The following is a 12,694-nucleotide window of genomic DNA, read 5'->3' on the forward strand; positions in this document are numbered from 1 at the left end:
GACACCGAAAATTTATTCCCGTCCTAACAGACCTAGAAGGGCGTCGCTACGTAATCCAATCTGCAATAGGGAATGTGCTTCACGCCCACTACCAGCAGCTCTACGCCGCAAATCCACATTCCCAAGAGTTGATCGAGGAAGTCTCAAAGATCAACTTCGGTGGTCTCCCAGGAGATGCGGCGATTGACTTGGTGTCAGAGGTGACTGATGATGAAGTCCGCGATGCGATCCGAGCAGGAACCATCAATCGCTCCCCAAGAGAGGCCTTATTACGGTCTTCCCCTCGAATTTTATCGCATCTTCCGTGATTTGTTAGAGTCCACCTTCACCTCCATCTGTCAGGAACTGTTGTCTCCGGAAGTACCTGTGCCGGACGCTTTCATGGAAGGAATTATTATTCCTGTACATAAACCGCATGGTGGCCACAATATCAGTGATTATCGGTCCCTCACCCTCCTTAACAGTGATATGAGAATCTTCACTCGCCTTTTGGCGGCACGACTTAAAAACGTTGCCCGATATGTTGTGTCGCCAGACCAAGCATCTTTGGGAGGGGATAATAATATCCGCACGGCTTTATGCCGCTACAGGGATATGATCGCCGTTACCCAGGCACAACGCCTCTCTGGGGCACTTGCGTCTTTGGACTTTAGTCAAGCTTTTGATAGGGTTGACCATTCGTTCCTTACGGCCGTTCTCCACCATATGGGTTTCCCAGTCGCCGTTATCACGGCAGTGATGCGCCTTCTGCGGGGTGCCTCTTCTAGGATTATGTACAATGGCAGACTCACTCCTCCGATAAAAATAGGTCGATCCGTACGTCAAGGTTGCCCTCTATCAGCGATTTTGTACGCCTTTTCCTTGAATTCCTTGCTATGTGGACTCAGACAACGTTTGGTAGGGTTGTCCATAGATCGATACCGATTCTGTTGCACGGCCTATGCTGACGATGTAGTCATCTGTTTACGTAATGCCGACGAGGTTCGATCTGTTTTGACGTGGGTAGCGACTTATGGTGACGCCTCGGGTATCTCTTTAAACGTACGTAAGTCACAAGTTATGTTCACTGGCACGGGACTCCCTGTGGAGTATGTTACACCTCTCACCACCGTTGATACCATTAGCTGTTTGGGAATAGACTTTTCATCTGATCTCCGGCGTTCAGCCGCCATCAACTGCCGACGCCTCCTTTTAATGATCAGAGGAGGCCTTATGGACCATCGCCTTCGATCCCTAGATATTCTCCAACGAGCTCGATATGTCAATATATATATCGCATCCCGAGTTCCCCATGTAACCGAAGTTCTACCTTTCCCGCTTACTGTGGCACGTCGCATGCTGGCAGCGATGGCATCTTTCGTCAGCTCTGGGCTGTTGTTCAAAGTTAACTATGCAACTCTTACACTTCCCCGTGAACGAAGTGGGATAGGTCTGTTTCACGTGCCGGATAGAGCTCGCTCGCGATTTGTCAGCTCCCAGATGACGGTATGGACACTATGCTCAACGAGCCTCACTGGTCTTCTCCTGTCAGCATATACGCCGGTCTCACTGTCAGCCCCACTGATGATCTCGGACGTTCCGACCTAGTTCCATTATATACTTCTTTCTGGAACTCAGTTATTTACGCCTCACCTTACCAAGACAGCTTTTACTCAAGACAAAGGCAGTATACAATGTCCTCCAATTAGGTCGTCCACCTAACACGATTGAACTAAAGTTCCCCCAGGTTGACTAGCGTCATGTATGGCGCGCGGGTTTCGCCAGTTATCTTGACACGAATGAACAATCTGTCTGGTACCTAACTGTCAATGGTAAGCAAATCAATCAATCTCGCCTTCATCGTATCCACCTCGCCCAATCACCTCTCTGTTCCACGTGTGGAGTGCCAGACAATGATGAACATCGGTTTGTTTGCGGACCGGCGGCGGAGGTTTGGCACTTGATTCGTCTTATTGTCGCTTTTCTAACGCGGGACATTCCGGATCGGATTACTCACTTTTCATTATTATTTACGTATCGTGAATATTTTCCTCGGACAAAGACCAATGCTGTGAATTGGATTCGCGGACATACCATTCACTCCCTATTTGGACAAACTGTAGGCTCAGTACCAGATTTTTAGACATACCTCAATGACAGTCATTATGTCGTTGTCCGTCGCCCAAAATACAGACAATTTTTCTCAAACTTCCTTGGGAGTGCTTTCCACGACACGCCTGGCAGCTGGAATGTGTTAAGCCAAGAGAGAAGAATGTTTCCTGTTTGAGCCAATGAACATTTCTGAACAATTGAACAGAAAACATCACTTTCGAGAAGACGTGACTCAACATATTACCAGCGTGTCACAGAAGGCCTCTCATTAATTACGCAACAAAACTAAACAAAATCAAAAAATAATAATAACATAACAATAAAAATAAAATTCAGAAAAAGGGAAAAATGGGGGTAGCGTCTTTGATTCATAATCAAAACGTCTTCGGTCCCGGGTTCGATCCCCGCCACTGCCTAAATTTTGATAAATATTCAGCATTGGCGGCCGAAGACTTCCGGCATAAGAAGTCAGCCTCATTCTGCCAACGGCCTTGTCAAAGAGGGCGGAGGAGCGGATAGAGCTTCAGGGCACTCTCTTTTCCTGGGGGTGGGAAATTGCACCTAAAGGCAGAAGAATCAGCAATGATCAACGACATGAGGACGCAGAAGGCAATGGAAACCACTGCATTAAAGACACCTAACGTGTATCCGCAGCACATGTAGCCTGTAGTTGAAGTGTCATGATGATCTCTCCATTGGCGAAAGATTCCGGAATAGTCCCCCATTCAGATCTCCGGGAGGGGACTGCTAAGGGGGAGGTTACCATGAGAAAAAGATTGAATAATCAACTAAAGGATAATGTTCTACGAGTCGGGGCGTGGAATGTCAGAAGCTTGAACGTGGTAGGGAAACTAGAAAATCTGAAAAGGGAAATGCAAAGGTTCAATCTATATATTGTAGGGGTCAGTGAAGTGAAGTGGAAGGAAGACGAGGATTTCTGGTCAGATGAGTATCGGGTAATATCAACAGCAGCAGAAAATGGTATAACAGGTGTAGGATTCGTTATGAATAGGAATGTAGGGCAGAGGGTGTTGTACTGTGAGCAGTTCAGTGACCGGGTTGTTCTAATCAGAACTGACAGCAGACCAACACCGACAACGATAGTTCAGGTATACATGCCGATGTCGCAAGCTGAAGATGAACCGATAGAGAAAGAATATGAGGATATTGAAAGGGTAGTGCAGTATGTAAAGGGTGACGAAAATCTAATAGTCATGGGCGACTGGAATGCAGTTGTAGGGGAAGGAGTAGAAGAAAAGGTTACAGGAGAATATGAGCTTGCGACAAGGAATGAAAGAGGAGAAAGACTAATTGAGTTCTATAACAAGTTTCAGCTAGTAATAGCGAATACCATGTTCAAGAATCACAAGAGGAGGAAGTATACTTGGAAAAGGCCGGGAGATACGGGTAGATTTCAATTAGATTACATCATGGCCACACAGAGATTCCGAAATCAGATAGTGGATTGTAAGGCGTACCCAGGAGCTGATATAGACTCAGATCACAATATAGTAGTGATGAAGAGAAGGTTGAAGTTCAAAACATTAGTCAGGAAGAATCAATACGCTAAGAAGTGGGATACGGAAGTTCTAAGGAATTACGAGGTACGTTTGAAGTTCTCTAACGCTATAGACCCAAAAAAAATGTGGAATCACGTTTTCCTCATCCACGTAATTGCGAAGTAAAAAGAGTTCTTCTGTGCCGAAGTTATCAGACATCAACTAAGTTAGACTATTTCTGACAAAATCCTGTATACATACGCGGTCTACAATCCTTCGAAACACTCCCCTGAGACCGTTTCCTCCACAGGTGGGAAGTACTTATAGATTAAACGAAGACCAAATTGCTAGCATCTGACGCACGTAGTAGCTACTAATTTAAATTCTAACAAAACACGACCAACTTGAAGTTACGACTCTGTTCAAAACTTGACAGGAGAATAATACGTTACTCGTATTCATAATGTAACCATGATATAATAACCACAATAGTTCTAACCGGTTTCTGGAGATCCCGGAAGAAAAGAGCTACAGTACCATAGCTTAGCTCTAGAGACTATCCAGACATAAACTCGTTGTCACATGCTACGAGAGTAAAAAGACAAAGAAACTGACAAATATTTGGCACCACAATGTCACCAACTCATTGCGGGTTCCTCAAACCTTGGCCCGCATGAATCCAGAGCGCCATGTACAAACATTACTCACCGGCCTAACTTCGAAACACACAGGTCTCTAACAGTCGCAAAGCCACCCGCGATATTACTCAACACAAGACAGCCAACTGCTCTCGTCGTTGTCACAACTCTCGACGTCATAGAAAAGGGTGAATTATGGTGCCACAAAATCTTTGGCCATTTGCCAAACAGCATTCAAATTCCGACAGCCATCCAACATTTCCAAAAAAACTAAAAGATATTCCGAATGACACCTTCTTCTACTAGAAACATGAATTTTTAATATGATGTAATCATTGAAAAAAAGAGGAAATTATATTGTGTAATTATAAACTGACACTTTCCATATCATTACGAAGTGTCCCATTCATGATCTATGGAACAAGTGTAATTTAATTCGCGGCACATCGTGTGGAACCGCCACAAACACTCTGAAGAGAAGTTTCGAAAGATCAAACGAACCCACCAAGGACGTAGAAGAGGCAGCAAACTGCTCAACTTTGCCGAATCCATGACACGCGCAGTCACTGTTGTATGTGGCGCCAAACGTGAACCAGCACCGTAATGTGCAGTTATCAAAAATATTTTGACTCATCTGTATATGATGTACGACGGAACTTAAACAAGTAGTAAGAACGTCTCTAACAAATCGTACTCAAACATAGTATCGTGCAGTTTGAGTTAGGAAGATGTCAAATGTACAATGTCTGTCGAGCGACGTACAAATGTCCATCCCCTACAACAAATGAATGCCTTGCCTCCTCAGTGCTTAGTAGTTACATCTTATTCCTGTTTCTCGTCTCTTCGTTGTGAAAGCTTTCTGATACGAGATTAACATTCTTTTTCCTTGAGGATCGGTCACTGATGATAAATGGATGGACAAATAAAATTAACTACACTATACATTAGCAGAAGTGAAGAACCCATGGGTAGCAGAAGAAATACTTAATTTGATCTATGAAAGAAGGAGGTATAAAAACGTTCAGGGAAATTGAGTAATACAAGGCGCTTAGCGAGTAAATAAACAGGAAGTATAGGGAAGCGAAGGCTACACGAAAAATGTGAGGAACTTTAAAAAAGAGATTGTCGGAAGGACTGACTTATCATTTAGAGAAGTTAAAAAAACCTTCGGTGAAGAAAAAGTAGGTATGGTAATATTAAGTGCGCAATGCGAGTTTCAATGTTAAATGCACAGGAGAGAGTCGATAGGCCGAAAGGCATTGAATAGCTCTACGAGGGGGACGACCTGTCAGAAGGATAAACGGGAATCGATGTACATAAAGTAGGGGAATCAGTATTACATTCAGAATGTAGAACAGCTTTGGAACACTTTAGATGAAATTAGGCAGAAGGGACAGATCACATAATACAAAACTGCTATTCACGTTGGTGTGCAGAATGAATGAGTTTGAGACATACCGTCTCACTTACGAACAAATATCATCCACACTAATACGAAGACTGCAAGGGTTGACAAGTACGAGAATTACAGCACATTCAGCTTAGCAGCTCATGCAACCAAGCTGCTAACAGGAATCATACGCGGAAGAGTGAGAGAGAAAATTGAGGATGTGTTAGGTAAGGATTAATTTTGTTTCAGTAAAGGTATAGGCACAATAGAGGCGGTTCCCATGTTATAATTGGAGAAATGCTAAACAAAAATCATGACACCTGCATAGGATTTGTCGACTTGGATAAAGTGTTCGACAATGTCACAAGGTGCAAGATGTTCGAAATTCTGAGGAAAAGATAAAGGGAGAGACGGGTAATATATAAAATCTACAAGAGTCAAAAGAGAATTAAAGGAATAGTAGACCATGAACGAACTGCTCAGATTAAAAAGGGCGTAAGATAGTGATGTACTATTTCACTCCTACTGTTAATGTGTTCATCGAAGAAGTAATGATAGAAGTAAAAAAAGTTTCAAGTCTGGAATTAAAATTCAGGGTGAAAGGATAGCAATCATAACATTCACTGTTTACATGCTGTACCCAATGAAAGTGAAGTAGCATTCAGAATCTGCTGCATGGAATGAACAGTCTGGTGAGTACAGAATATGGAGTGAGAGTAAATCGACGGAAGACGTAATGAGAACTTACGAGAATAGAAAGAAACTTAACATTTGCATTGATAGTCTCGAAGTAAATGATGGTACCTAGGCAGTGAAAAAATCATGACGGACGAAGAAAGGAGGACATCAAAAGCAGTGACAAAAAAGCAATTCCTGGCCAAGTGAAGTCTACTAGCATCAAACATAAGCCTTATTCTGAGGAATCGACTTTGAGAAAGTATATTTGGAGCACAGCATAGTATGGTAGTAAAACATGGACTGCTCGAAAACCATAACAGAAGAGAAATGGAGCAACTGAAATGGCGCGACAGACGAACGTTTAAAATTAGCTGGATTGATAAAATAAGCAAGGAGGAGAATCTGTACAGTATCAGAGAGGAAAGGATTATATTGAAATTACTGACAAGAGGAAGAACAGGTTAATAGGATATCTGTTAAGTCGTCAGAGACTAACTTCCATTTTGCTGGAGGGTGCTGCGGTGGGTAAAAACTGTAGAGAAAGACAGAGGTTGGAATACATCCAGGAAATAATTGAGGACATAGGTTGAAAGTGCTGCATTGAGATGAAGATGTTGGCATAGGAGAGGAATTCGTGGTGAGGAGCATCAAACCAGGCAGTAAACATTGGTCCCATCGTGGTCCGTTTCCGAGGTAACTGCGAATGTGTGGTAGTGAGGCGAAACCTTGGACCGAAATAGCTTTCACAAGATGTGTCATTGCCAACTGACGCAGTAGCTCGATGAAGCTTGGACCATACACAGAACGGCTACAGTATAGTACAGAAGGTAGATGAATGAAATACGTAATCACACACACATAAGTAACACTTTTATATAAAGACAATAATTGCATTCAAACTGCCGGTATTTATGATGGCCCTCTGCACATTACAAGTTGCCGGACATGGTTCTTAATCGAGGGTAAGATCGCCACACAAGACAATGCATTCTCTGAGACGTGCTTCCGTGTTAACCACAAGGTTCGAAAAACTTTTCGTGGTAGTGCATTTCATTCCTCCACCAGGGCGGTGACAACTGCTGTGAGGTCGGTGGTGCTCGTGGGCGTGCTACAGTACTTCTTCCCACAGCATCCGACATGTGCTCTATGGGTATTAAGTAACGGGAACGGGAAGACCTGTCAGTTCACTGAATATGCTCTCGTTCCAAGAACCACTCTACCCATGCTGTTCGATGAGGCGCGCACTAACATCCTTAAAAATGAAGTCAGGGCTAATGGACCACCGAAAAGACGCATTTGGGAAGAAACTATAGTTCCCAGATAGCGTTGACAGTGAAACGAATCTTGTAAATACACAAACGTTGTGACGAAATGACCATTTTGTATGGGAGCTACGCCGTAAAGCTGTAAAGGAAACAAATGAAAAATTTGGAGTAGTAATTAAAATCCATGGAGAAGAAATAAAAACGTTGAGGTTTGCCGATGACATTGCACTTCTGTCAGAGACAGCAAAGGACCTGGTAGAGAAGTTGAACGGAATGGACAGTGTCTTGAAAGAGGGTATAAGATGAACATCAACAAAAGCAAAACGAGGATAATGGGATTTAGTTGAATTAAGTCGGGTGATGCTCAGGGAATCATACTTAAAGTAGTAAAGGACTTTTGCTATTTGGGGAGCAAAATAACTGAAGATGGTCGCAGTAGAAAGGATATAAAATGTAGACTGGCAATTGCAAGGAAATGGTTTCTGAAGAAGAGAAATTTGATAACATCGAGTATAGATTTAAGTGTCAGGAAGTCGTTTCTGAAAGTATTTGTATGGAGTGTAGCCATGTATGGAAGTAAAACGTGGACGATAAATAGTTTGGAGAAGAAGAGAATAGAAGCTATTGCAATATGGTGCTACAGAAAAATGCTGAAGATTAGATGGGTAGATCACATAACTAATGAGGAGGTATTGAACCGGATTGGCGAGAAGAGGAGCTTGTGGCACAACTTGACTAGAAGAGGGGATCGGTTGGTAGGACATTTTCTGAGACATCGGGGGATCACCAATTTAGTGTTGGAGGGCATCGTGGAGGGTAAAATTCGTAGAGGGAGACCAAGAAATGAATACCCTAAACAGATTCAGAAGGATGTAGGCTGCAGTAGGTACTGGGAGATGAAGAAGCTTGCACAGGATAGGGTACCACGGAGAGCTGCATCAAACTAGTCTCAGGACTGAAGACCACAACAACAACAATGACGTAAAAAAATTTAATGTGATATAGGGGAGTGTAAATTTAATTCACTGATTGTGTGCAGCGAAAATAAGCAAACATAATGTGCAAATGTAATTCACTTGTTAAAATAAAATTAGGGAAGCACGTTCTTTCTCTTCTGACGTTCTCTTGACTGATTCTTGCGCATCTTAGTGCACAGAGTTGTATGTTACTGCCCTTCGTAATTTATCATTATTACTGAATAAGACGTTAATTGTCTTATAAATGCAGTCATTCAGGGTTATGAGTTTTAATATGTCGGGTCTGAGTATGAGGACTGTGTACACTCTGCTTGGAAGCAAAGCGGCCACTGCTTATTGCGTTATGTCGTTTTACCACTCCGTATATAGGAAGTAAAACTTTTCATTAGTTTTCTGTAAAGTCAGATTTCACAATTTTTGCACTTCGTGCATGCAGGTTAGCGTATTTTAAGGGTCAATGCTTTCAAACAATAACTATGTACAATTGCCAACGGGACCTAATACATCGAGAGGGCAAAAAATGGTTCAAATGGCTCTAAGCACTATGGGACTTAACATCTGAGGTCATCAGTCCACTAGACTTAGAACTACTTAAACCTAACTAACCTAAGGACATCACACACATCCATGCCCGAGGCAGGATTCGAACCTGCAACCACAACAGCAGCGCGGTTCCGGACTGAAGCGCCTAGAACCGCTCGGCCCATCGAGAGGCCATCAAAATCGCAATGACGGAAGTACGACACTAAAGTTGGCGAAGGTTGAACTAATAATACTAAATTTCATGATGTATATTAAACTAATAACAGCATTGTACTATCGCATCTGTGATATGTCTCTTCTTAACCACATCGTACACTTTTTCGTAACAATTAAATATTTTACCAAAGTTTACTCTGCCAGTGACGAAAAATACGTTACAACTAGTTACTGTACCGTGTTCAAAGGTTTGGGGGTGACTATTGCCATGCAACGTTATGAGGCACCACATCATAATATCTGGAGCACCAAACTGTCATGTTCGAGAATTTTTCTGGGTTCATTACATGTTCGCATCTCTCGCCATATAATGGTAGGTCCAGAATCACTATTCATACTGACCCTGTTCTCGCCCGAGGAGAGCACCTGACCACACTCCTCGCTGGTACAATCCCTAGTCTCTTGGAACTATCGCAGACGGTTTCACCGATGTGCGAGTGTCAACAAAACACAGCGCACCGTTTTTTGGGCAAAGATGGCAGCCTCATACAATCGCCTGGCCGCTGTGGGGCAGCAGATTTTGTTTCTCTGTGCTATTCTTAATTGGGGATGCAGTTCCACCCACTGTATAAGTCTCTTCCTACCTGTTGTGGAATGTAGTGGCCATCTGCTGCTGTAGTTACCGTCGCGGACACCTTCCTTTCCATCGGTAGGCAGTACGTGTGGCTCTGAAAGCTACACAAAACCGTGAAACAATATTGCGAGCAACACCAGACTCCTGTGCTACGTTTCGTCCTCCTTCCAGTTTCCTGATCGTTCTTCCTCGTGAGGAGTCATTAAATGTTGCTTTCCGGCCATGTTGTAATGAAGAGCACCTCCACAGTGCACAGTGCTCTCTGATTGACATACATTCACGTTCGGTTCGTTCAAGTGCCTCGTTTTGGGACGGGAGTGTTGGGAAGAGGGGGAGGGGGGGGTAGCTCCATTTGGTGCTATAGTCACGCCGACCTCACGTCATGTGATGTCCAACCTCCTGCGTAAGACTGGGAGACTTCTGGTAGCATGATCGGGTAGTTAATGTATTATGTTACATTTTCTAGCTCGTTGTTAAGATTTTCGGCATAGTGTATAGTCCAAGATGGTATAAAGAAGGCCGGCCAGAGTGCCTGAGCGGTTCTAGGCGCTACAGCCTGTAACCGCGCTACCGCTACTGTCGCAGTTTCGAATCCTGCCTCGGTCATGGACGTGTGTGACGTCCTTAGGTTAGTTAGGTTTAAGTAGTTCTAAGTTCTAGGGGACTGATGACCTCAGCTGTCCCATAGTGCTCAGAGCCATTTGAACCATTTTGGTATAAACAAACTATAAATCTATTCCTGCCGATTAAATATCCACCTTAGTGGGCGCAAATGTCATTACCATGGAATGTCATACGTCCATGATCTAGCGCTGATACATTATGCTGCTAATGTAAAACGGTGATCTCTCACTGTGGTCCAAGATGGGAAGGTCGAGCAAGAATGTATCATGTCCTTCAAGATTACTCGATTTTTCTGGTCTGAAATCTGCAGCACGATTTAAGAAGTAAAGAAGATAAATGAACAGGATTGTCAAGTTTTACAAGATTATCGTCGTGTTATTCACTACAAAGACAAGCGTTGTGTTGCCTTCGAATGTCAGGCTGACACAGATCAACTTTAACAATTATTAGTGTATAATAACTTTTGACATGTAGTGCACTTTAGTAGAACTATATTTCTGTTTTGATAGGGCATTGGAGAAATTTCGATCCACTTAGATAAGAATTTAATCAGAAAGTTACTCACCTAATTCGTATTAATTTCTCAACTAGTCCACTCAGTATCCGTACAAGGAAGAGAAAAACTAAAATAAATTGTGATGTGCATGCTGTAAGACCTTCGGTACATACACCATCAGATTATTTGACTTGTTGCTCTATCGATGTAGGCGAGCGTCAGCAATATGTCTCGTGGTCTTATCGTCTGCCGTTAGGTCAGACGATAGAAATGCTACTTGCATTCTTAGAGTAGCAGATTGATGGTGACCAACTTGATTAATTTTCACACACATTTATTAAAATAATAACAAGCATAAAATTTACTTGACATGGTTCTGGATGCTATTTTCAGTTGAGAATCTGAAGTTCCTTTGGCATTGGTGCGTTAATCTTATTCTAATATATATTTCTGATACTAGACAAACGTGTCTATATATTTATCTTCATGGCTATGTACAGACATTTGGTAATCTTATTCGGTACAGACTGAAACTTGACTATAGACTGGTAGAGACGGATGCAGACTGACTAATCGGAGGTCTGTACACTCGCTATAATACCTTGCACATTCATGTATCACTGCGCGAGTGTGATCTGCGAGGAGAAAAGGTTCTCCGTTAGCAGCAATCTCATTTGCTGCGTTACATATTAACACACGGATCGGTGGAAGCAGAATTTGGTCCGTCTCTTAAGACAGCGCCATCTCGTAGTGCGGAGACGGGCGAGCGCAGCGCCTGCGCTGTTGTGGTTAGCAGGGCGCGCTCTAGTGGGAAAGTTGTGTATGTGCTGACTACGTGGAACTATGTACACAACATAAATATATAACAACAATAAAATATTTCTATTAATGTGGAATTTTGGAAAACTATACATTTATGACTAATCTGGAACATTTTAGATGTATCAAATATGGCCTTATTTACCTGGACTGGCAAGGGCTACCAGTAGTAGGTAATGGTGAAAAAGGAAACATTCAGACTAGTTTCCTCCCATAAAGGATGATAGCGATACAGAACCAGGGACTCTGCGGTGGTTCGCAGGAGGCGCAGAATGCGCAGCTGTCCAAATACATTTGCGGGCGAGATAAACGGGGCACGGCCAGCGGACTTGCAGGAGCAATAAAACTGGCAGCGGGGTCTGACTGGTGGGGGATTCCCCCAACGCAGGGCTGCACCGTGGAGCCTGGAGCTGCGCGGCGCAGCCGGCATCGCCAATTCATGGCCGCCTCCCCAAATCGAATTCTGCCCACCGGCCACGCCGTGGACTCCACCACGGCGCGAATTTATTGAAGTGCGCTACAGTACGCACTGGTGTCTAAGTAATTCGAAACTCACAACCAGGAACCATCGCGTTCCGTGAACTTTGGCTTGAGGGTCTCTTAGGTTACACTGTCTTCAGAATATGATATTCATTGGCAGCTACACCTCCACTCAGCAAGTCGTCTTAGGACGTGTGGAACAGACCCTATACGGTACCACTATCTTCTGCGCTGTTCCCTATTCCAATCACGGATAGTGCATCGAAAGGCAAACTAAACTGCAATGATATGAACACCCTTAGCTGCTTACAGGCGTTGAAATACGTCAACGGGGACAGATGAAAATGTGTGCCCCGACCGGGACTCGAACCCGGGATCTCCTGCTTATATGGCAGACGCTATAT

General features: G+C 43.4%; 1 protein-coding gene across 1 annotated transcript in view; it reads right to left on the minus strand.

Annotated features, from left to right (window-relative positions):
* Positions 1-12,694, minus strand: part of LOC126278938 (lachesin-like) — a 593,085-nt gene that overhangs the window by 446,184 nt on the left and 134,207 nt on the right. The gene's annotated exons all lie outside the window — the stretch shown is intronic.

Source organism: Schistocerca gregaria, chromosome 6, assembly GCF_023897955.1.
Source record: "Schistocerca gregaria isolate iqSchGreg1 chromosome 6, iqSchGreg1.2, whole genome shotgun sequence".
Taxonomy (NCBI): domain Eukaryota; kingdom Metazoa; phylum Arthropoda; class Insecta; order Orthoptera; family Acrididae; genus Schistocerca; species Schistocerca gregaria.